We start from the raw sequence: 26525 nt of genomic DNA on the forward strand, positions 1-26525 counted from the left end.
TCATCGTCCTTTGCTACTGTTAATCTCCATTCTCTCCCCCCCTTTTTTTTTCCTTTGTTGTCACAGTTTAAGTTTGGTTTTATTGTGTTCTTGGTGGAGCTGTTACTTGTGGTGTTGTTTTATTTTGTTCTTTGAATCTGGTTGGAAAACCCCCTTTAGTATTTCCTGGAGTGGGGGCTTTCTCGTGATAAATTCTCTCATCTTTTCTGTATTTGTGAATGTTTTTATATCTCCTTCATACTTGAAGGATAGCTTTGATGGGTATAGTATTCTTGGCTGAAAGTTCCTCTCTTTCAGGGCCTTAAATATTGGGGTCCACTCTCTTCTAGCTTGTAGAGTTTCTGCTGAGAAATCTGATGATAATCTAATAGGCCTTCCTTTATATGTTGTACTCTTCTTTTCCCTGGCTGCCTTGAGAATTTTTTCTTTGTCATTGGTTTGTGTCATCTTTATTATGATGTGCCTTGGAGTGGGTTTGTTGGGGTTAAGAAAACTCGGTGTTCTGTTTGCTTCTTGAATTTGAGGCTTTAGTTCTTTCCACAGGCTTGGGAAGTTCTCGTCTATTATTTGTTTGAGTATATTCTCCATTCCATTTTCTTTCTCTTCTCCCTCTGATATACCTATTATTCTTATGTTATTCTTTCTGATGGAGTCAGATAATTCCTGTAGGGCTTTCTCATTTTTTATTATTTTTGAGTCTCTTTCTTCTTCTCTCTGTTGTGCCTCAAGTTGTTTGTCTTCTATTTCACTAATCCTATCTTCAATCTGGGTTGTTCTGCTAGCTAAGCTTGTTACCTCGTTTTTCAGCTCGTGAATTGAGTTTTTCATTTCTGTTTGATTTGTTTTTATAGTTTCAATTTCCTTGGTAATATATTCTTTGTGTTCATTGAGTTGTTTTCTGATCTCCCTATATTGCCTTTCCGTGTTTTCTTGTATATCTCTGAGTATTTTTAAGATTTCTATTTTAAATTCTCTGTCATTTAGCTCCAAGGCTTCCAATATGTTAAGTCTTTTCTCCATAGATTTTTCCACATCTATTTGTGTTACCTCTCTTTCTTTTGTATCCATAATATTCGATTTCCTCTTTCTTATTGGCATCTGCGGGTGGTCTTGTTGATAGCACACCGGCGCACTTTCTCGCGGCTTGAATGAACGTCCCTGCGGTAGCTTCCTCCACACCCTCGTCTCTCAGATTCGAGTGATAACAGTCCTTTTGCTTTCAGTTTGCTCCGAAGATAAATTTTCCTGTTTCTAGTTGATAAATTTGTTGTGATTTTGGGGAGATCTGTCGGACGCGCTGCTCACGGCGCCATTTCCGTGACGTCACCCAGATCCGTTAATCCAAATTCTGTAAGAGAAGGTGAATTTTGATTTTCTTGGCTTTTGTATTATTTTTCTTCTAAATTACCATTGCTTTATTAATTTTTTATAAAAATAATTTTATTCCAAATTATTATAATCCTAAACAAAACACCATATTTCAATGTAGAAAAAGAAGGGTTATCATTTTATTTAGATCAATATTTTTTTAATGAAAATTATTTTTCTAGCTAAAGAAAACCAGAAGAATAATTCTTCCTCGACAACCAAGAACCAGACAGGGACAACAGTATTTTCTAAGTTATGATATTAGTACAGTTCATAATTTTTTCTGACATAAAGAAGTAAAAAAATCATAGTTTTGGGGAGGGATCATTAATTATAATACTGGGCAATAAATGTTCATACTTAGTGAGTATAGAAAAGTGTTTTCTTATGCAACAATATGAGGAAACATTTATTTAAAATCATCATAACCATTGTTGCCAATACATTCAAAGATAATTTTTGTATTCTACAAAAGTAGTTTTATTCATTGGCATTCAAGATATGTATAGAGTGGATTTTTTGTGTGTGTGTTTGCTTCATATGGGCACATAGATTAGAAAAAGAGAGGCTGTCCCTTCTCTGTGAGTGAGTGTGAAAGTATTTTTTTTTATATGGGCCAACCACTGAAGGTGTATACATATGTTTCTGCATGAATGTGTCTATATCTATGCAAATTAATTTAATTTTTTTTAAATTTGAAGTGATTTTGGATAATAACTCAGGATCTTTTTTTAGCATACCACTGTGATCGTTGCCCAAAGGAGTGGTTACTGAATTTCAACAACTGCTATTACATTAGTACTGAAAGAAAAGCTTGGAATGAGAGTCTGACGGCCTGTGCTTCCAAGAACTCTAGCCTGCTCTACATAGATGGTGAAGAGGAAGTGGTAAGATTCTAATTGTTTCCAACATTTTACTTAGCAGCTTAATTTACACAATATTTGTAGAATTCATTCCTATTGAATATATATTTATAGTTCATTTCTTTTAAAGGCTGCTAATACTACATTGTTTGACTCTATATTTTATTCATATTTTATGCCATTAATACTCATTTGAAAATATCTCGTTCTTGCTTTTTAAAGACAACCATGCTTCTATAAATGTTTTTTCTAACATAAACATTGCTACTTAATTTTGCAATACCTCATGCAAAGTAACGATATCATGATTGTGCAGATTAATCACAAACTGAGAAGCCTCATGTAATTACAAATCATATCATGAAGCAGAAGTGGCCAGTCCGCAGTGGCCCTGCTCCTGTGCACTCTCTCATAGCTTCTCCCCCTTCTCACTTAGGCATGGTTCTGACTGTTTAATACAAACTGTTTGTTTTATTTTGAACTTTATATAATGGAAATGATTCGTTATACATTTTATGTGTCTTCTTCTACTCCCCTTATGATATTTTTGCATTTTGTCCATAATACTGGATTCATTGTTAGTCGTTAATTTTCACTGCTGTGCTTTGTACGCATGACACTTTATTCTACTCAGAATATAGTTGTTTTTTAATGTGTAGCATTATGAATAATTATTTTATAAAAATCCATGACTTTGTTACTAATATTGTATTTTAAATAATTTACATTATATATAAATGTCATATATGTCTTATTTATATAGTATAAAATTATATTTATAATAATATAAAAATAATTACTAAATACAATTATATTATTATAGTTGTATATGTGTACAATTATAATTTATTGTCTTCAATGCACAGTGAAATTGTATGGACATAAATATATTCATATGTCAAATTCATTAGATTATCCCATCATTTTCTAGTTAATTGTTTAAATACACATTTATTCAATAGTTTTATGATTTAAAACTCAGTACTCTCAAGGAATTTTAATGCTATAAATTCTGATTATTAGATAAAAGTATCATTATCACACTAATGGACATTTTTCTGATTACTGATAGATTGAATACATCTTTCTCATCACTCATCATTATGAAATTCTCTATTGTGAGACTCAGAAGTGACTATCTATGTCTCTCAACCATTTCTCCTGTATGTGGCCTGTCATTTTCCTTCCTAGAAATTACTATATTTTGAGTATGAGCTATTTTTTGAATTTATAAGATGGAAATAACTTATTTAACTGTTACTTACATTTTTATTCTTATTTGGTGTCTTTTAATGACCAAAATACATTAATGTTCCCATAGTCCAATATCTTATTTTGTATGTTAGTGACTACTTTGGACCTATTTCAAAAGTTAACCAAAGTTCATGAAGATAATCTCCTACCTTGCACTTAGGGTTTATCTTTTCTCTTTTTTGACTAACTTTTACACTAAAAACTATAATATATTGAAAATTTATATATTTCTGACACTGTATTTGTGTTGCTGTGTGGTAAAAGTAAAGATTACATTTTCCTACATAATTGTTTAATTGGTATATATAATTTATAACAGATGATCTTCTTTAAAAAATATATGCATAGGTTTATTCATTTTAACATAAATTTTTTTTTTAAATAAATTTTTATTAATGGTAATGGGATGACATTAATAAATCAGGGTACATATATTCAAAGAAAACATGACTAGGTTATTTTGTCATTAAATTATGTTGCATACCCCTCGCCCAAAGTCAGATTGTCCTTCGCCACCCTCTATCTAGTTCTCTGTGCCCCTCCCCCTCCCCCTAACTCTCCCCCTGTCCTCCCTCCCCCCCACCCCTGGTAACCACCACACTCTTGTCCATGTCTCTTAGTCTCATTTTTATGTTCCACGATTCCATACATTGGTGGAACATAAAATTTAAGACATGGTTCATTCATTGTGTCTCAAAAATTATTTTTCTGTCTCTCTCTTAGAGAGTGTTTACACCAATGTTGATTATCCTAATACTGTTTCAAAGGTTTCAGAGTCTCCATTAATTTTTCTTTCTTTTTCTCTATTTTCTCAGGAATTAGTCATTCTATTATTCCATTTTTAATTTCATCATTTATTCTTCTGAATTTTAAAACTTATGTACATATAGTAAATTTTTCAATGTATTTTCCAACTCAGAAATTTTATTTGATTCTTTCATATAGGTTTTAGTTTTCTAATTGTTGTCAATGCTATCAGATTTTCATATAGTTATTTGAACATAGTTTTTTATACATAAATACATATTTATAATAATTTCTTTAAGATATTTTTAAAATAAACCCAATATCTTATTCCAATAAAATTTAGATTTTATTGAGAAATTTTCCCCCGAGTATGGAAGATTTTTTTCAGTTCCTTGGCATGTTCTCTAATATTTTATAAGTATATATTTTTCATAATATAGTATAGTAAATATGTAATCTGCATCTTTCTTTGATTTATTTTTTTTGTAACTTGAATAAACTATTACTGAGAATCTTCTGTTTTGAGATTCTGCTTATTCAGTTTTTTAATTCTCATTTTTTTTTAAAATCTGGTTTACCTGGGATTCTCATTGTTTATTTTTTTTAGTGTGGCTTATCTGAGATGCCTGTGTATAAGCATAACTTAGTTGACAACCAATGATTTTTAAAATATATTCTATACCTCCTACAGTCAGTATGTCTTCTGCCTCTGCTATTTGATGCACTTATGTGTGTGTTTGTATAAGGAAGTACTAAAACTTTGAAATCAGTTTTTAAAGTCCACTTGGCTCTTTTTTATTGAACCATCTAGTTTCTTCTACACATGTGCACATTTCTTTCTTTCATTTGAGCATATGTAGAGAGATGATGTCACCTCTCTTATTGTACTCTCATTTCTGGTACCTTCTTGTTATATTTATGGCTGACACTATGCCTGACACCATGGAGAGCACAACCTTGGACTAGGAAATGGATGGTTCTCCTCATTTACTATGTACTGCTTACAGCACTCTGAGCTGAAAAAGTAGTGGACAATATAACAACCCCTTCCACTGCTAACCAAGTCTGCCCCAGTGACAACAACACCATAAATATATGCAACTTTCCCCAAATTGTAAATAAAATTAGAATTAAAGATATAATTAAAAATTATAATTCTTAGTGAGCTCAGATGGGAATTGAGGGAGACATGGGAGCATGCTAGACAAGAAGACACAAATTTGCTCTATTCTTACTTGAATCCGTAGCAACTTTTCCAATAATAAGTAACCATAAGTTATTGTTAGTCTTTCATCAGAGCTATGAAATAGTCTGCTTCACTTAATCATACCAATATTTTCATGATGTGTCCAATTGAAAGACTATAAATTAGGGAGAAGTAACTTTATTTGCTTTTCTCATTCTTAAATTTATTTAACTTTAAATATTTTAATTGAAAATACACAATTTACATAGTTACTTAATATTTCATTTGTTCCCTTTTGAAGTCTTATAGCTTGCCATTAAAATGTTACCTTTGCTATCAAACTGCTAAGAAGAATATAATTAAATACAAAATATAAACAAAGATAATACTTTCTACAGTATGGAGAATAGTGCATTAAAACAAAATTTTTTTAAAGAAATAAGTGAGTTAATTGGCAAATATTTAATTCTTTGTTTAATAAAGAATGATACGGAATGATTACCTATGTATGAAAGTGAAGAACAAATTGTAGTTTTTAGGTTTTGAAACTTTTATTCAAAAGTTGTGTTTAAATTGCCAGTTTTAAAACAGTTAAGACAATGCAAAGCACAACATAGAGAATATAGTGAACACTATTCTAATAACCATGCATGGTGTCCGATGCACACCAGATTTATTGATGTGAGCACCTCTCAGGTTATACAAATGTCCATTCAACATGCTGTACAACCAAAACCAAAACTAAATTTTAGCCAACTACCAAAAAAGTTTTTTTTTAAAGTTAATTTTGAAAACAAGGTAGCTGAAAATACTAATTTGGCCTCTTTTCTGAGGTAAGTTTATTAGTTTCTGAAATCATTCTTTAATATGAATAAATAATAATATAAATAAAAACCACATTCAAAATTTTACATACAATTAAAACCCATAGGACAAATAATTATAATATAGTCATTTAAATTGCAAAGGTTAAAAGTTTTGTTTGGATTTTCATTGTTAACTCAGTTGTAGATTTCCATATTTTTTTAATGGCTTGTGCAACTCACAACTACATTCAGGAAACTTTTCTCTGATATTTGCAGCCCTTGACAGTTGCTGGTTGGCTTGTTGGACATGCACCCCTACATTTTCAAGTTTGGTTTCTTTACTGTCATACCTCCTTGATCATAAATTGTCATTCCCAAATTTTTAAATAGTTCATTAACATCCATAATGTCAATTTCAATATCCCTAACAAAAGGCTCTTTCTTGAATAAAGCAAGGGTCATTCTCTGTCATTTCTTTATCCTGCACCTGCATTTCAGGATGAGTGTGGCTTTCCCAGGATACAAGATTCCTATGTTTGAGCTCTCCTCGGAAAAACCACCAGATTCTCTGAAACAGGCTCCCACTTAAGCAACAAAGAGTTTCTCTTTTTTTAGCAGCTTATTCTTGACCTATGGAAAGTTTGTCAGTGATGTGATCTCAGCCACTAAGCGTCATCCTGTATTTTCTGTTGATGTTGTTTAATGGGGGTGGTGGCCAGAAGTCCAAACTCTTTAAAGTACTTATCTATTTCTTTGGAAAGTTGGTTAGGACACTGCTACTTATGTGACAGCTGTTGACTCAGTTCACTTAAATCTTGAGGTGTCCCATGTTGCTTTGAGTCCTCTGTATTGCAAGAAAATATTGTGTGATCATGTGGATGTTGGATATACTGGGTCAGCTGGGTGGTTCACCAACAATTTATGGAGTGTAAGACTTGATTGATTTAATAAGTCTCCAATTTCATCAGATATGGTTTGATTTTTTTTTCTTACTGATTTCATCAGATGCTGGTGGGCTGTGTGCAGTTTGTTTGGCAGTCACCCTGAGCTCACGGGATTCCTCCTCCTCCTCCATCTGCAGGCTTACTTTATGTTTCCAAATACAAATCTGTATGCAGCGTTTACTTAATTTCTCATAAAATTGTTTTCTCATAGACTTTTTTGAGCATTTTGAATATATTTCCATGGATTCACTCTCCCACAGACACAATAATAATTTGTGGCTACAGCCAAATGGCTCTACTTTCTTTTCCAAACTGTAAGTCTCCTGAGACTTATATAATTTATGCCTTCATGCTTGCTAAGTTAGGAATTAACCTTAGAAAGAAAAACAATGTGTGAAAAATTATATAAATAAACTAAGCTTTTCTGTAGAGAAATTATGAGAAATATTCTGATTTACATATGTAATTATTACTCTAAACTATTTATTCAATACAATATTAAGTTATATATTACCAAATTAATGATATATTATCTCTGTATTTCAGATTCTCAAAAACTTCACATTTGAACAAGAATTTTACATTTGTGACATTTCAGAGACACATGGTCTCTTCTAAACCTTGTTCAGAAAAAGGAACATATGTTTGTAAGCACCAAGCACATTAGATTACCTAAATTTGGTACAATGATATTCTGACCATCACTAACTAACACAGTTTTAGTTTCTTCATACACTATGTGTTATTTTAGGTAAAACTATTTATAAGGTATTATTTTGAGACTATTTTTTTTTCTGAAGTTGGAAATGGGAGGCAGTCAGACAGACTCCTGCATGCGCCTGACCGGGATCCACCCGGCATGCCCACCAGGGGGCGATGCTCTGCCCCTCTGGGGCGTTGCTTTGTTGCAACCAGGGCCATTCTAGCACCTGAGGCAGAGGCCATGGAGCCATCCTCAGTGCCCAGGCCAACTTTGCTCCAATGGAGCCTTGGCTGCAGGAGGGGAAGAGAGAGACAGAGAGGAAGGAGAGGGGGAGGGGTGGAGAAGCAGATGGGCGCTTCTCCTGTGTGCCCTGGCGGGGAATTGAAACCTGGACTACTGCACGCCAGGCAGATGCTCTACCACTGAGCCAACCGGCCAGGGCTATTTTGAGACCATTTCAAGTTCACATCAATATTAATAATAAGGTGCTGTGAAGTGTGCAGAATGTTCCCATGATCAACATCACTAACCATAGTGCTACAATATTACTGAGAATAAATCTACTTTGAAACATCATAGTCATTTAAAGTCTACAGTTCATCTAACACTTTACCTTTGGAATTGTAAAATACTTTCAAATCTATGTCTATATTAATTTTTAAATAATCTTTATCCAGGTACATGTTATATATTTGTAAAACTTCTGCTAGAAATTAAAATAAATCATGTAAAAATAATTATGAATTATAATATCAAGAACTTTTAATTCTTAGTCTATAATAAAGTGAATAATATCACACATACTTTCAGGTTAATTGATTTGTCTTAGTTTTTATGTGTTGAAAATGAGGACTAAACATTCTTAAGCAGCAAAGTATATATATAAGTCAGTCGACTCAGGTAAATAAAACCATGAGATATTTGATATAAAGAAGTATTAACTATTTTGGGGGGTAACCTACAAAGAGGACATAAAAGATAATTATAAAATATACCATAGGGTTAAATAAGAGTACAAAGGGTGGAATCACATGGAACAAAGGTCCACTTCTTTAGCATGGGTGTTAGACTTCACGGAAGACAGTTCACTACGGAAAACTATACAGTACACCTGTTTTCTTGGAGCAGTTTCAAGTCTGCAGCCAATATTGGAGAGGATGGATCTCAAGCTCTGCCTGATAAGCAGGAAGACCTCCCTGTCAGTGTCAGCAGGCAGGGGCTGCAGGAAAGGGAACTCTAACTCTGACTAGCTGCAGAAACTTTGTGAGAGGTGGATACCACAAGCACTGCCTGCATGCATGCAGCTGTCCAACACCCCACTGTAGCCAAAAGGAGAAAACACTGTGAAAGCAGGAAGAAGAGCCCTTTCTCTGAAATTTCTCTTCATTGCCTTTATTGGCAAAACATCAAATGAGCTGATGAAAAAAAAGGTTATGGGATCTAGCACAATTGTCTCTGAAAGAGCAATGAAGATAGAATTGGAGCTGAGAGTACTAAATTCTTTTTTCTATTTTTTAAATTTCTCTATTTTACTGATGTGAGAAGCTGGGAGGCAGATAGAGAGACTTCAGCATGCGCCCAACCGAGATCCACCAGGCATGCCCTCTAGGTGGTGATGCTCTGCCCATCTGGGGCATTGCTCCATTTCAACCAGAGCCATTCTAGCACATGAGGGGGAAGCCATGGAGCCATCCTTAGCGCCCAGGCCTACTTTGCTCCAATGGCGCCTTGGCTGCAGGAAGGGAAGAGAGAGACAGAGGGAAAGAGGGGGGGGATGGTTGAGAATCTGATGGTCCCTTCTCCTGTGTGCTCTGACTGGCAATTGAACCCAGGACTTCTACACGCCAGGCTGATGCTTTATCACTGAGCCAACAATCCAGACATTGAGAGTACTAAATTCTTAATTGGCAATCAAGGTTATCATGCAACAAAACAAGATTACTATATATTTTAATATGCTCACTTTCTCAAAGAATGGAACCAATACATACATTTTCAGAATCTATTTTTGTGCAACATTATCAATGATTAGATTCATTTTTAATAGAAATGAGTGGTTTCATTGGAAATAATCAGTGTCCTTTCATAGTTTTTACATGTTTTTGTTTTTCTCTTCTGGAGTTTAGATACTTTCAAAGTACTTTGTTTATTAAATTCTCTGCCTTTCCCTTTTGACACTCTTAATTACTATGCTTAAGAGCATACTTTGATACAATAAATATTCAATAATGAAAAGAATAAAAAATAAGAAAATATTCACATAAGTCAAACTGTCAGTTACTGAGAATTTGGATAAACTTTAATACATTGACAGTCATTCAAAGATATTTTCACTATAATTCAATTATATCAGTATGCTTTATTTGCAAAGTAAAATAATTGTCATATACATTTATCTTTTTGAATATAGATGTAGTCTCTACATTCTCTATAGTTATTATTTATATTCACATAGAAGCAATATGTCAAAATTCAAAATAGTTTTCTTACAATCTGTACTTTGTAGCTGTATGTAATTGATAAAGTTGAGTTACAAACAACAGTTACATTGGCATTTAAGAACAAACATTTATTTCATTCAATTATTTCTCATTCCCATTTGTGGTTTGGTTGGCTTTCAGTTGACTAGGCTGGGCAAATGTGTGCCTAGCTGCAAACCACAAATTCAGTTCAGGTCTTTTTTATATCCTTTATTCTCTGCACAATGGGCTAGCTGGCACATGACCTTCTCACTGCAGTGATTAGTCACTCTCAGAGGGTCTAACAGAAATGTGTTTCTCAATGCTTTTGCTCAAAACTCATAAACTGTTACTTTCACAATCACATTATATTTTCAAAATAGGACACACAGCCAACATGATTAATTGTCTTCAAAGTGTACTTTTCTCTGAATTGTCAGAGGGAATAAATGTATGTGCAGCAAAAAAAAAGTCATCTAAGCTATAACAATAGCCATGGGATCAAGTGGAGAAGAGTAGCATACCAGTAGTTATGACCATATGTATGAGTTACAGAAATTCTAGAAGTCAAAATATAAAATCCCCACATACTTTGTACAGCCACATTGCTCCTTACATAATTTCAATATTGCTAGATATTTCTTTGTATTTTAACTAAATTACTTAACAAATCTATGGAAATATTATATCATGATAGAAAACATTTTTCTCATATTTAAAGTACCAGTTATCATTATGGAGAGACAGAAATCATTATACTTATGAGGAGAAGTCACTAAACTAAATGATCAGAAGGAGAAGTCTGAATGGGTAATTAATTAATCAAAGCCAGTATTTACAAATAAAAATAATCAGACTTTCTTGGACACCGTTGGAGAAATGATGACTTGTCTGATGACTTGTTAAATTCTTGTTTATTTCAACAGCTACGTCTTTAATATAAAATTACTCTGACAAGGAGCATCATAGTGACTAAAGTGTTTGTCTGAACCTTCCTACCCTTCACAGATATTCAGCATAAGTAGCAAAAAGAGAAATAATAAGCAAGATATGGGAGATGGAGAATCTTCTTGGAACCATAAGAAAGACAGATATTTTGTGATGGTTAGGAGCAAATTTGTCAACACTGCTGGTTTTCACACCAACTTAATGTCTTTATCTAAATATATTATAACATTCTGAATGTATCTCAAGGAATTGCAATTCCTTTTGACAGATGGTACTCCCAATTCCTCAATACTTTGTTCAAAATATTTTCATGCATCATTCATTACTTCCTAAAATCTTATATTTTAATGTTCTTGGCTTACACCAGACATACTTATTTTATTTCTTTCTCTTTCTTCCTTTCCCACAACCATGACTCGATTGGTTCAAGCACATTGGCCTGGGTTCTGAGGATGGCTTTATGGAGCCTCTTCCTCAGGTGCTAAAAATAGCTTAGTTGTGCCTGACTTGTGGTGGCGCAGTGGATAAAGCTTCGACCTGGAACGCTGAGGTCACCGGTTCAAAACCCTGGGTTTGCCCAGTCAAGGCACATATGGGAGTTGATGCTTCCTGCTCCTCACCCTCCTCTCTCTCCCCACTTCTTTAAAATGAATAAATAAAATCTTTAAAAATAGCTTAGTTGCAAGCATAGTCCCAGATGAATAGAGCATTGGCCCCAGATGGGGGTCACTGGGTGGGTCACTGGGTTGATCCCAGTAAGGGCACAATTGGGAATATTTCTCTCCCCTCTTCTCATTTGGAAAAGAAGTAAAAAAAAAGCAAAAAGAAAATGGGATAAAAATCATATTATCAAATTTTTTTTAATTTTTGCAAATATTATTTTATTTATTTTACAGTGGATATTCAATATCATTTTATATTAGTGTCAGATATACAGCCTAGTGGTTATATATTCATATAACTCATGAAATGATTCCCAAATAAGCCTAGCAACAACATGATACCATATGTAGCTAGTTCAATATTATTGGCTATATTTCCTGTTTTACATCCCCATGACAACTTTGTAACTAATAATTTATAGAATTTTTTTTAGACTTTTCCTATTTAGCAGGGTTGCATATCAATTGAAATTTTTATAATCTGGGATTTATTTTGTTACTTTCACCCCCTTTGGGAAAACATTAAAGTTATATCTCTTAGTAAATTTCAATTACAAAATACAATATTATTACCTGTAGTCACTATGTAATACATTAGATCCTTAGGCCTTATTCATCTTATAATTGAAAGATTAACTCTATTACCAGCCTCCCCTATTTTCTCCACCCTCAGCCCCCAGCAACTGCTTTCCAACCAATCTGATAGTTTTAAATTCCACATATAACTGATACCATACAGTTCTTGTCTTTCTCTGTCTCACTTATTTCACTAAGCAAAATGTCTTCAGGTTCCTCCTTGTCACAAATGACAGAAATTTCTTTTTCTCATGACTGAATAATAACACTGGGGAACAAAATTTTTGTTGCATCCACAAAAACACATGTTCTTACCTAATTCGAGTGTGCAGATCTCAAATCTGACATTAGTTTTTCTCTTTAAGCTACAGTTTTTTTTGCAATTTAAGGTTTTAGGTTTTCATCTTATTGTAAAATTTTCAACATTTAGTTTAACATAATGAAGTAGAATGTCTTCTTGGGCATCATCTTTGTGAAAATATAATAATTTATATAATGCAGTAAATACACTAAAAGATATGATTGCATCAGAATTTGTGTACAATTTCAAAATAGAACATATTAAAACACTTATTTTAATCATAAAATTTGTGCAAAACTTATATAATTCTATTCAGGAAAAAATTTGAGTTTGTAGCTCTTGCATTTGTGTACTTGTTGAGGACAATCTCGTTTGATGCTCCAGCAGTAATTTGCTCATCACTAACAGCTCCAAGATTTTCAGGAAACTTATCAAGATGACTGTTCAGGAAGTAAATCTTAACGCTTATGTTATATCCAATGTCACAGAAAGCCAACAGCATTCTTTGAACCAGAAGTTCATAGTTTTCTGCTGTTTTGTTGCCAAGGAAGTTTTTTGTAACTGCCACAAAAGACTGCATTGCTGCCTTCTCCTCCTTATTCATCTTCCTGACAAATTCTTTGTCACATATGAGGGTTTGAATTTGAGGTTCATTGAATACACCTCCTTTTATCTTCTCAAAAGACAAGGCAGGAAAAGCAGAAATATTGATAATATGTTGAAAGCAATCATTTTCTCTATTCAAAGTCTGAACAAACTGCTTCATTAAGCCAAGTTTAATGTGAAGTGTGTGTGGGGGGGAATGATCCTGTCTCGATTAACTACAGAGTCATTCACAATATTTTGCATCCCTACTTCCAGAGCTTCACGTTTTGGCCGCTCTTTCTGTGTCCAGCATTTCTCCCAAGCTCAGCTATCCCACAAACACAGAAAGCAAGGATACTTCGTGAAACCTCTCTGTTGTCCTAGCAGGAAATTTACCATTTTAAGATCCACACAAATGATCCAGTTATGCTCCTCATACTTCAGAAAGTCGAGGACAATTTTTATGTCATTCTTACTAAGTCATTCAATTTGGGTTGGCTAAACTGCTGAGGGGTTAATGACTGGCACCAGAAGAAGACCCTTCATATTCTACAACCATTTCCTCATGCATCTTATCAAAATACACTTGATCAGCATGTTTGCTTCCTTTGTCCTTAGAAAAAATAAAATCATTGAAAACTGGAACCGGGAGTGTCTCAGAGTGTGGGATAAGTTGTATTGCTGAAGGAATATTAGGATATGTGATCATATGTCGTTTTTCCTTCCCGATACCCTTTGTATGGATCAGACAGAAATAACAGTTACTACTGTGGTCCGTAGGTTCACACCAAACCATGGGAATAGCAAAAGGCATTCTTTTGCATTTTCTTTTTGTCCAGTCATGAAGCGTTTCCTCACAATTATGACACACAATATAAAGAGCCCAATTCTTGTCTTGATCGCTAAGGGGAACTTGAAAATAGGCAAAATATGCACGTGTCACAAATAATGAACTATTGCGCCTTTGTGGTTAAAATGTGTAACAGCCACATATATAACAGAAGGTGTCAGGACTATTCTTACATTTACGCCCACTCGAAGAAGCCATGATTCAATCTTAAAACAAAATAAGAGGGTGTTTTTATCAGATATTTTTTTACATTTAAAAACAACTACAATTATGTCAAAGTGATGTTTGTAAAACATTAATTGCCTTGTGGTTGTGTTCAACCCAAGATTCGTTGCCCTTTAACTCCAATTTAAAAACCAGTGCATGCCAAAACTGTAACAAAAAGAAATTAAAATTGCATAAAAACTAGAGCATGCACCAAAAAACAGGTTTCAGATTTAGAATCAGTGAAGCAGAAATATATAGAAACAGTTCTAAAACCTCAAGCAACAAAAATTAAAAAAAATTTCCCCAGTGTAATCCATTTTGTGTGTGTGTCTGTGTGTATCATTTTTTATGCACTCATCCATGAGGACACTTAGATTGCTTTTATATGTTAATTATGGTGACTAATACTTCAATAAACATAGGGGTACATATATTTCTTCAAAAATAATTTTGTCATTTTCTTTAGATGTATACCCAAAAAATATTTATGGTAGATCATATGGTGCTTTTAATTTATGTACCAATAATATATAAACATTTTCTCTTTTCTTGATACAGTATGACAAAGATGAAAAGAATTTATCTTATACACACTAGACAATTTAGATTTAAAGTTTTATTTCTTCTTATATTCATGTGTCATTTAACTTGTGCTTTCAAAGTTTACCTTTTCTGTTCTTTCTAGTTTAAGTTCAGTAAAATTTTTTTAAATTACATTTGTTTTTCTTTTACACAGTTAGACTTGGGCTTTTGTCATTTACAACAGATATTTCTATTGAAACACAGGCAACTAATTATAATGAATTAATGAATAAAATCATGAGTAAAATATAATACTTCAATCTCTTATACTATGGTATAGTTCAATGCTGTTTAATGTTTTCTCATTCATAGAATCATGGTGGGTTTTTTTTTCTTTTTTTAAATGAGAGAAACAGAAAGAGGGACAGGTAGGGACAGACAGGAAGGGAGAGAGATGAGAATGATCAATTCTTTGTCCCAGCACCTTATTTTACATTGATTGCTTTCTTACATGTGCTTTGATTGGGGTGCAGGAGGCTCCAGTCGAGCCAGTGACCCCTTTCTCAAGCCAGCAACCTTGAGCTCAAGTCAGCCACCTTGAGCTTCAAGCCAGCGACCTTTGCGCTCAAGCCAGCAGCCATGGAGTCATGTCTATGATCCCACACTCAAGCCAGTGACCCCGCACTCAAGCTGATGAGCCCCTGTTCAAGCTGGTGAGCTCAGAGTTTTGAATCTGGGTCCCTGTATCCCAGGCAGACACTTTTTCCACTGCGCCACCACCTGGTTAAAAAGAAACATTTATTTTTATCAGAGGAGATATAAATAACATATATAAAAATAATAAAATTAAATGCTACAATTTTAAAAACTAGGGCAGAAACATTGAAAAGATAAGTTTTGGAATTAATATTTGTGACATCTACCATCAGTTGAAAATATAATCCTTCAGATTTTCTGTGACAAATATAATTATCTATTGTTAACAAAATTCTGACTTTAAATATTTTCCATTATAATAAAAATAACAATGAGAGTATAAATAAAATTTGGTAATGCCAGTATTTAGTAACCTTGACTTATATTTACATCTAAGATACTCTGAATAAGACCTAAATTTTCAGTGTGTGTGATTTTAAGATGGAATTAAGTTATCCACATGGATGTGCATATCTTTTGTCCAAGAAATCTGTTACAATATAAAAAGATTGTAAAAGATTTCTCAGAGGCACTTAGAAATAGACGAACTAAATGACACACTACAAGCTGAAAGTCTCTTATATTCTGAAGGTGTGATGAGATAAACCATTTTCAAAATTGCCCAAGTGTAAGAATTTCCTGTCAAAACTTTAAGTGACACAGTGATGAGAAATGAACATTTTTCTACTTGTGCTTCTCTCTGTCTTCACAGGGCAGCCTCTGAACCACAGATATTGTTTGTTCACAAGAGAAACCTAGTTTCCCAGTAAAGGATGCACGATTTTCTGACTCCCAGAGGTATGTGTCTACGCTCCTCTCTCTCTCACTGGCTCAATTTATTTAATGGGAAATTAAAAATGCTAGATGTGATACAACTGGAGTTCAATTAATATACAATCAAATCAAAGACAACATTGTTTCCTTTCCTTATTTGTGCAATTTATAGAGTAAAAAGATTAAAACATAAAATATGTTGAAGGAGATCTTAAAATATTCAAATATTTTCTTGTGCTAAACTACTAACTAGCATACATACATAGATATTCTGTTATGAAAATCAATGTAATTTAAATGAAATTTCATTAGCATCAATAAGAGAAAGAGTTAACTTTGAATTTGTAATTAATGGATATAATTATTTATGTATATTATTTTATATTTACCTAGATTTTAGAAATAGATTCTTAAAATAAATTCATCAGATCATGAAGGTCAAACATATTGTCTCATACATGCACTTCAATTAAATAAGAGCAGTTTTACTTGAAATAAAACTCAGGAATTAGTAGCCTCTGTAAACTGCTTATTTAAACTAAACCATATACAATCTAAAACTTTTTAGAAATTGAACAGAACTGTAAAATGAGATGCCACACTGATGAGAGAGTTCTGTAGACCGAATTATGTTACATTGATATGAATCAGAAATAGTAACATGGCAATCGTGTCAAAATAATTAAATGAGTTTCATATTGAAAGATTATAAATGCCATATTGAGGATCATGTTTTACATGCTTTGCATCTTAAGTATTTTTATTACCACTTTAGATTAGTAAACTAGGTTGCTAGACACCAAATAACTTTGAGTCATATATTGTAAATATCAAAGCCAGAATTTATTTTTGATCTCACTGACTATGGAGCCCATTGATTAAATTATTGAATTGCATTATCTGATATATAGTTAAACAACCTTTTTTGACTTTGACAGCCATAGCTCTCATTATAAGTTTTTACCAACAATATTTCTCCATAAATTATCTGTGTGTTTATTATATTATGGATTCATAACTATTAAATGAAGTACAAGTTGCTTGTGTAAAATAGTTTTTAGAATCCATTATTCTTCTATTTCTTTTGTTATTTATTAATTTTGGGGTGTAATTAACTTTAGTGTGTCATGTATCATTTTTCAACATCTAAAATATTTCATTAAAATTTAATGATTTCTCAGAATCCAACAATCACTCAAGATAAAATATCATTTGATACCATCTTATCTGGTCTTTTAATAAATGAGTGCAAGTGACTAAAATAAAATTAATTTATTGCAGGAAATTACTATGTATGTTAACACTGTTGTGCCCCCAAGTGTAGAACACTTGACTTTTAACCATTAGTGGATTTAAAAATTGTCATAAAAATTAATGCATCACTTTTTTCTCTGTACAGCATTTTAATTTTTACAGTTATCATAACAATGTTAAAATGTTTTAGTGGACTCTGACTTTAATAAAGATATTATTCTGACCTTCTTCTTCTTTACCTACTCATTACTTTTGATTGCTTCAAAGAATATCATGTCAAACACAGAGTATCATTTTAAGAGCTATTATTCTAACATTAAACACTATTTTAAATCTCCAAGCAAATTAGAATAAGCTTTACATTGGTTACATGTAAAGTGAGTCCTACTTATCTCACACTCCACCCACATCAACTATCCTATGGATCTTGTAATTATTCACATCATGTATTTACTACACAAGTCCTGTAATTGTAAGAATCATTCCTGATATTACTCAGCTGCAGAGATGGATATACAACAAGAAAACAACTCTGAACTAAATCTGGCTAAGTACTCAAGAAGACAGCAAGTGAAAGGTAAGAGCTTAAAAAGCTCCATTATTATTACCTAAACTGCAAATATCCTATGTGGCAATAAACTTTCAAATACTTCTCAAGATCTTCAATGGAATGACAAAAATGGCCACTGCAAAAGTGACACATTCAATACACACACAGTATAACTGTTCTAAGATGGACAGTTGGTGTGCAGAGGTTTGGGAGAAAAAGCAGTGAATTAGTTCACATTTTTACTCATGAGGATCCTAACTTAAAGTTGGAATACCATATTCTAATATGAAATCTGAAGACTAATTTCTTTCAGGCATTGTTATAAGGTGTAGTCTGTGACCAACAGCTCATGTGGCATTATATTTCTAAAAATACAATAGTGTATTTTTGAGAGGAAGATTACAGTGGTAGATATGGATTTGGAGTTCAAGATTATGTATATGAGTCGCTGTGCATGTAGGTTCTCTTGTATGTAAACTGTCAAAACAATGTTTCCTTTCTCTCCTGGCAGGTTCATCATCTCCTCCAGAGAAGCTCATTGCTGTGATCCTAGGAGTCCTCTGCTTTATCCTGATGTATAGTATAATAAGAGCGTTACAGTTTATTCCCAGTAAGTTTTTAAAAGATTTTAAGGGAACTTCTCACTTTAATGAATCTTAGTGCTTCTAAAATTTCATAATATTATGGAATAGAACTCTCATTCTAATGTATGTATTTAGATAATCATGGAGTGTTTTTCTGAATTAGTCAAATGCATAAATAACAGAATGATTGTAGAGAGTATGTTACATATATTTATATGTTCTAGTTTCATAACTCAAAGACATACTTTAGAAATCTAAAAGACCTTATTGAGAAATGCAAATTAATTCTTGAGATTGTTTAAACCAATATTGTAGTAATAGTGAAGAGTGATGCTATGGTCTTTTAAAATTTTCTCAAATGTTTTTTTTTTATGGATTTTTTCTTGATAAAATCAATTTAATCCACATTTTCGGCTCCTATACAGTATACCAAATTTCAAACAAACAAAAAACAAACCTAAGATTATTATTATTTATTTATATTAATGTTAATTTCTATAATAACAATCACTGCAACTTTTTCAAGGTACAGTAATACTGGAGCAGAGCCGTTCACCCCCAATAAGAGAGATGATACCATCTTATCTGGAGAAAGGTACATTATGATTTCAAAGTTTTGTTATTAGCACAGTTTTTATTTTTCTCTGTTTTGGGGAAAGCAAAAATGTAATATGTTTGTGGAGGAGAACATAAATTATAAAATATAGCAATAAATGTTCAAAAATAATGGTTATAGAAGGCTCCTTGTTATCTAACAATATGAAGAAGCATTCATTTAAAATCAACATACCCATTGTTGCCCAGTGGCTCAAAATTCCTACTGGTCTATAGGATGAGACAAATATCATTGTTATTCTAAAAAAAAGTCATTTTATTCATTGACTTCCAGAACATTAGAGAGTTAATATTTTGATTTGTGTGTATTCTTTACATGATCACAGAAAATAGAAAATGAGAGGTGACTCTTCTCCTTGAGTGTGTAGTTTTATTTTTTGCTTTATATGTATCTGCCCATGATATGTAGACATAATACACAAATCTGTAAATACCTATGCACGTATTTAATTTTTATACTTCAAATTATGTTTGGTTAAAAATCTATAATTTTTCTTTAGCATATTATTGTGGTCGTTGTCCACCAGAGTGGTTTACTATTTCCAACAATTGCTATTACATTTTTACTGAAAATAAAACATGGAAGGAGAGTTTGATGGCCTGTGCTTCTAAGAACTCTAGCCTGCTCTACATAGATAATGAAGAAGAAATGGTAAGAGATTAACTATTTCATACAATTTATTAAAGGCTTGTTTCAGTTAGTATTATATTTGCAGAGTTCATCAGCATTTTTATACATCTTTGTAGCTAACGTATGTATAACATTCATTGTTTATAATATTTTATATTTTTATATCACTAATGAACGTTTGCTAATTTCAAGTCTTACTTTCCATAGAAACCTGTGCTTCTATAAAAGTTTGATTTCTAAAATAAACTTTGTTATTTAATTTTAGTTTATATCAAGGACACTTAATGTATTATAATTGAGCAGATTGATTACAAGGGGAATAGAAACACGTACTTACAAATCAGGTCACAGAGTTTGCAGACTCCTCAGCCCTGCTCCCGTGTATTCTCTCATCACTTCTCCCTCATCACTTACCACTGTGCTGACTTAAAATTATAGGCTGTTTGCTTATGAACCTCATAAAATGAAATTGCACAGTATACACCTTTCTTCTGTCTCGTTTAACTCTCATATGATATTGTTGCTTCTCATCTATTGAATTTATTTGTAGTTTGTTAATTTTCACTGTTGAGTTATATGAATGCATCATTTTTAAATCCATTCTATCTGATGTCTTTCATTAGAGAATGTGAATCTTATGCCCTCAGGGAAAAAGTACTTTGGTAGGTCCATTACTTTTAGTCATAAGATTCTCATTGCTGGTCCCACCTCCAATCTGCCTATCCTGGTTCTCTCTTGAAGGGGGGGAGAAAAATCACTTCTTCTGATTGCTTTTGTTAGCGGGTGTCCTGGGATCTTTCTCTTGGGTTTGTCTGGTGTTACAGGGCAGGATTCTCTCTGCAACACAGAAGAGAAATGGCTTCCTTGAGCTACTTCCTATTGACAGGTTGGGTGTTGGAAAGTATCAAGCTTAAGCCTCTTTCTTCACCTGGGTGGAGACATAAGGTACCCTGTCAATCTGTTGTTTCCTAATCCTGGGGTACTGACCATTTTCCCTTTCTCTTTCCACCTTTCAGAGTCTTCCTTGACTTGTATCTTTCATTAGTTCCTGAATTTACAGTTGTAGTTAGCAGAGAAATGAGTCTCTGACCCCTGGATCATGGATTCTACCTACATAGACACTGATCAGTTTGGGGCTTGTCTAATTAAAAATTATGTGGGGTCTAAAAAACAAATTTTTGGCTTTCATGCCATTTATTCATTTTTTAAAAAATTTTATTAGAAAATTAAACTTAATATGTGACATGGGTCAATGAGTATATAGATTTCAGATAAACATTTCTATATCATTAGAACTGTTGATTATGTTGTATGCCCATCACCCAAAGTCAAATCATTTTCCATCACCTTATATTTGTCTCTTTTTACACCGTTTCCTCTACTCCCTTTCCCTGTTCCTCTCCCCTACGTCACCCTCGCCCTGGTAATCACTTCACTTTTATCTATGTCCACGAGTCTCAGTTTTATATTCTCCCTATGTGTGAAATCATACAGTTCTTAACATTTTTTTATCTACTTATTTTACTCAATATAATGTTCTCAAGGTCCATCTATGTTGTTATAAATGCAGAGGCTTACTAAGGCTTATTGAGGCCCCAGGTGCAAAAGAAAATATTGAGCTCCTTAAAAAAAAAAGAGAGAGACAAGGAAAAAAATACTGTTAACCATGTTTTTTAAAAAATAAAAAAATATTATGTGTTATTAATGTTAAAATTAAACATATAAAACCAAATTTGGTGTCATTAGAAAGAAGTATTAAGTTGGGGTTTTTTGGGTCTTTCAGAAGTTGGGTCCCTAGGCGTGTGACCGGTGCTCCCACCATTAAATTCGTAGCTGCGTAAATGTCACTATGGCTGAGTAGTATTCCATTTTATATATGTACCACATTGTCTTTAGCCTATTCTCTATGAAGGGACACTTTGGGTGTTTCCATGTCTTAGGCACTGTGCATAATGCTGCAGTAAACATGGGGGTGCATGTATCTTTACATACAAATGTTTTTGAGTTTTGGGGGTAGATATCCCATAGAGGGATTGCTAGGTCATATGGTAGTTTTATTCTTAATGTTTTGAGGTACCACCATATTTTCATCCATAATATCTCTACCAGTTTACATTCCCACCAGCAGTGAATGAGGTTTCCTTTTTCTTCCCTGACTTTCCAACACTTGCTATTACCTCTCTTGTTGATAATAACCAATCTAAGAGGTGTGAGGTGGTATCTCATTGTAGTTTTGATTTGTATTTCTCAAATGCTAGTGAAGATGATCATCTTTTCATATATCTGTTGGCCATTTGTATATTCTCTTGAGAGATGAATCTGTTCAGTCCTCTCCCCATCTTTTAATTAGATTGTTAGCTTGTTTTTGCTAAGCTTTGTGAGTTCTTTATATATTTTGTATATTAACTCTTTATCAGAGCTGTTGTTTGCAAATATAATCTCTCATTTAGTTGGCTGCTTATTAGTTTTGTTGACAGTTTCTTTTGCTTTGCAGAAGCTTTTTAGTATGATGTAGTCCCATTCATTTATGTTTTCCATTACTTCCCTTTCCTTTGGGGTCAAATTCTTGAATTGTTCTCTACAGCCAAGGTCCACGAGTTTAATACCTATGTTTTCTTCTATGTAATTTATAGTTTCAGATCTTATATTTAAGTTTTGATCCATTTTGCATTAATTTTTGTGCAAGGGGACAAAATGTAGTCAAGTATCATTCTTTTGCATGTGGCTTTCCAGTTTTCCCAGCACCATTTTTGAAGAGGCTTTCTTTTCTCCATTGTGTGTTTTTGGTTCCTTTGTCAAAGATGATTTTCCATATATATGTAATTTTATTTCTGGGCTCTCAATTCTGTTCCATTGGTCTGTATGTCTGTTTTTCTGCATATACCATGCTGTTTTAATTATTGTGGTGCTCTAGTATAATTTAAAGTCAGGTAGTGTGATACTGCCAGCTTCATTCTTTTTTCTCAGGATTGCTTTGGCTGTTCAGGATTTTTATGGTTCCATACCAACCTAGTAATTTTTTGTTCTATTTCTTTAACAAATGGCATTTGGATTTAGTAAGGATTGCATTAAATTTATATATTGCTTTGGGTAATATAGCCATTTTCTCTATGTTGATTTTTCAAACCCATGAACATGAATATTTTTCCAATTCATTGTGTTCTTTTCAATTTCTTTTAACAATGTTTTGTAGTTTTCAGTATATAGGTCTTTCACATCCTTTGTTAAATTTATTCCTAGCTATTTTATCTTTTTGTTTCAATTGTAAAATAAATTGGGTTTTTCTAGTTCATTTTCTGAAGTTTCATTGTTGGCATATAGAAAAACAATACACTTATGCATATTGATTTTTTATTCTGTTACTGTACTGTATTGATTTCCTGTTTCTAATAGTTTTTTGGTTGTCTTTGGGGTTTTCTTTATACAGGATCATGTCATCTGCAAAAAGTGATACCTTTACTTTTTCTTTCCTGATTGATACCTTTTATTTCTTTCTCTTGTTTGATCTTCCTGGCTAAGACTTCCAGAACTATGTTGATTGAGTAAGAGTGGAGAGAGTGGGCAACCTTGACTTGTCCTGATTTTAAAGGAAAAGCCTTCATTTTTTTCACCATTTAGTCTGATAATAACTGATAGTTTTTCATATATGACCTTTATTATGTTGAGATACTTTTCTTCTAGTTCAATTTTATTGAGTGTTTTAAACATAAAGGGATGTTGTACCTTATCGAATGCTTTTTCTGCATCTATTGATAGGATCATATAATTTTTGTTCTTTCTTTTGTTGAATTGACTTATTACATTGATCGATTTCCATATGTTGAACCATCCTTGTGCTCCTAATCCTTGTGTTAAAATGCTAATCAAGTGGGAATAAATTCTACTTGAATATGATGTATTATTATTTTTTTTTCTTAATTTTTCTGAAGCTGGAAACAGGGAGAGACAGTCAGACAGACTCCCGCATGCGCCCGACCGGGATCCACCCGGCACGCCCACCAGGGGCGACGCTCTGCCCACCAGGGGGCGATGCTCTGCCCATCCTGGGCGTCGCCATGTTGCGACCAGAGCCACTCTAGCGCCTGAGGCAGAGGCCACAGAGCCATCTCCAGCGCCCAGGCCATCCTTGATCCAATGGAGCCTTGGCTGCGGGAGGGGAAGAGAGAGACAGAAAGGAAAGCACGGCGGAGGGGTGGAGAAGCAAATGGGCGCTTCTCCTGTGTGCCCTGGCCGGGAATCAAACCTGGGTCCTCCGCACGCTAGGCCGACGCTCTACTGCTGAGCCAACCGGCCAGGGCCGATGTATTATTTTTTAAATGTGTTTTTGTAATCAATTTTCTAGTATTTTTTTTTTTAGGATTTCTGTATCTCTATTCATTAGAGATGTTGGTCTGTAATTTTTTTGTGTGTTGTCTTTATTTATTTCTTTAATTACAACTCTTTAATTTTCAAAATAGATAATAAGAACTCTGATCTCTAAGAAATATGTTGATTTAGTCATGATACCTTATACTTTAAATAAGTATTTATAAATGTATTTAAAGTTTTGCTATGTTAGTTTTGTCAACATGGGTAACTACTAAATAGTATAAATCAAAATTTTCTTTATTAACCTAAGAAGAACAAAAATACTAAATTAAATGTTTCAGTTAATTTAAATCATACATACAAACATGGCTGACAGTTTTTTAACTACATTAAAAGTGATTTATATATATATATATATTGGTTTATAGAAGCTTCACTTACAATAACTCCAAAGTTGAAACAACCCAAAGGTCCATCAAGAGGAGAAAGTAACAGCCATTTATTTAGTGTTCAATTAGGATCTAACACTTTTATTTTGTTCTAAGTTGAAGGATCCTTTGAAAAAATACATTGCTTGCATTTAAAAAACTATAAACTTTCATAAGAGTTATTTAAATAAAAATTCTTTATTTTGAGGTAGAAATTTCTGATTTCCATATTACCTCCATCATGGACTGGAGTCTTCCGTAACAGCAGTGATCAGCCATGGGCGTGGATAGATGGTTCAACTTCCAAACTAAAGTAAGTTATTCATCTTTAAATGTTATGTAAAGGAAAGATATAAGAGAGAACAAGTTAGTATTGAACAACTGTACTACATTTGTTTAAATACAATTCTAAACATTAAGAATTATTATCAAAGTGAATGAAATGTTGATATATTAAAAAATGCATAACCTGTTTTCTTAATAACCAATTCTTACTATTAATATATAAAAAATATTATTACCCATTTTCAAAATATTCTATTACAGTTACATGAAAATGCTACTTATTATTTCATAGATTGCCCCCATGCAATGTAACAACAAAATTATGCATTTTTCTCCCTTACAGTGTAGCAGAGTTGTCATCTGGTGAAGGTAACTGTGCTGTGCTAACCCAATATGGTCTCACATCATGGATCTGTGAATCTCCAAAAGCATATATTTGCAAGCACAAACTTTAGCGTTAAGACACTGAGTTTTAATTCTGTTGGGTAACTTTATTATTCATGAAATGTAAATAAAATTATAATTGCATAAGTCTTCAAATGAATTATGTTATTTTTTTCTAATAATCAAAAAAATCATTGTAATTATTGGAAAATAATGTACATATCCTAAAGTTTTATTACGTACACTGTCTGGCGCATTTTTGTGAATGTTATATTTGTGGCATTCAACTTTCTGCAAGATCACATGTTGCATGAATTGATTTAAATGAAATATCAAGAATAGGCAAACCCACCGAGGCAGAAAGTGGATTGATTCGTGTTTGTCAAAGGCTGAGGGTATGTGGAAATAGGAAATTACTGCTAACTGCTACACTGCTTCTTTGGGGGCTGAAAACATTCTAAACTTTGATAGCTGTTGCCACAGAGACAATAACTTCTCAGAGACCACATGGCGTGTGTAAAACCAGTAGCTCCATACTCTATCACAGCTACCTGGCCCATGCAGGTTCGCAATAGCTTCGGACAGACGGTAATGAAACAATGGAGCCAAAACTGGTGGGCCATTAGCTTTAATCCTAGCTTGTACCTGTCAGCCAAGAAATACACACAGTGCGAAAACACTTCCCTTTCCATTTAGGGCTCCCAAAGCCACTGACTCATCTGAGTATTCCTAGGATCAAAGGTTTCTACCTTACCAGGCTTACTCACCTCTGTTCTCTATCCCCTTCTCTCTAAACAAACTCTGCACTAACTGGCTTCTTCTTCAGCACTCTACCATCTTGGCTGCCTCTCCTCTCCTTTATGTAGCCTTTTTCTGCTCTGCTATAGCATGGGCTTCTCCTAGAACATAATCACTCTTCCCCTGGAACAACAGTCTCTCTTCCTTTGAAAACCTTTTGGCACGAAAGCACTCCCTGACATATATTAACATAATCACGCCCATCCCAAGCAAGAAGTGCAGCTAATATCATCACCT

General features: G+C 33.3%; 1 long non-coding RNA gene and 1 pseudogene across 1 annotated transcript; one reads left to right on the plus strand and one right to left on the minus strand.

Moving 5' to 3' along the window:
* Positions 1-6414: 6414 nt before the first annotated feature.
* LOC136388355 (syntaxin-7 pseudogene) lies at positions 6415-7098 on the minus strand (annotated as a pseudogene).
* Positions 7099-19995: 12897 nt separating this feature from the next.
* On the plus strand, positions 19996-25587 carry LOC136389373 (uncharacterized). Its single transcript, XR_010748301.1, has 3 exons — positions 19996-20106; positions 25034-25134; positions 25450-25587. It is a non-coding gene; the product is annotated as an uncharacterized lncRNA (long non-coding RNA).
* The last annotated feature ends 938 nt before the right edge of the window (positions 25588-26525 follow it).

The sequence above is a fragment of the Saccopteryx leptura genome, chromosome 1, assembly GCF_036850995.1.
Source record: "Saccopteryx leptura isolate mSacLep1 chromosome 1, mSacLep1_pri_phased_curated, whole genome shotgun sequence".
NCBI classification, from domain to species: domain Eukaryota; kingdom Metazoa; phylum Chordata; class Mammalia; order Chiroptera; family Emballonuridae; genus Saccopteryx; species Saccopteryx leptura.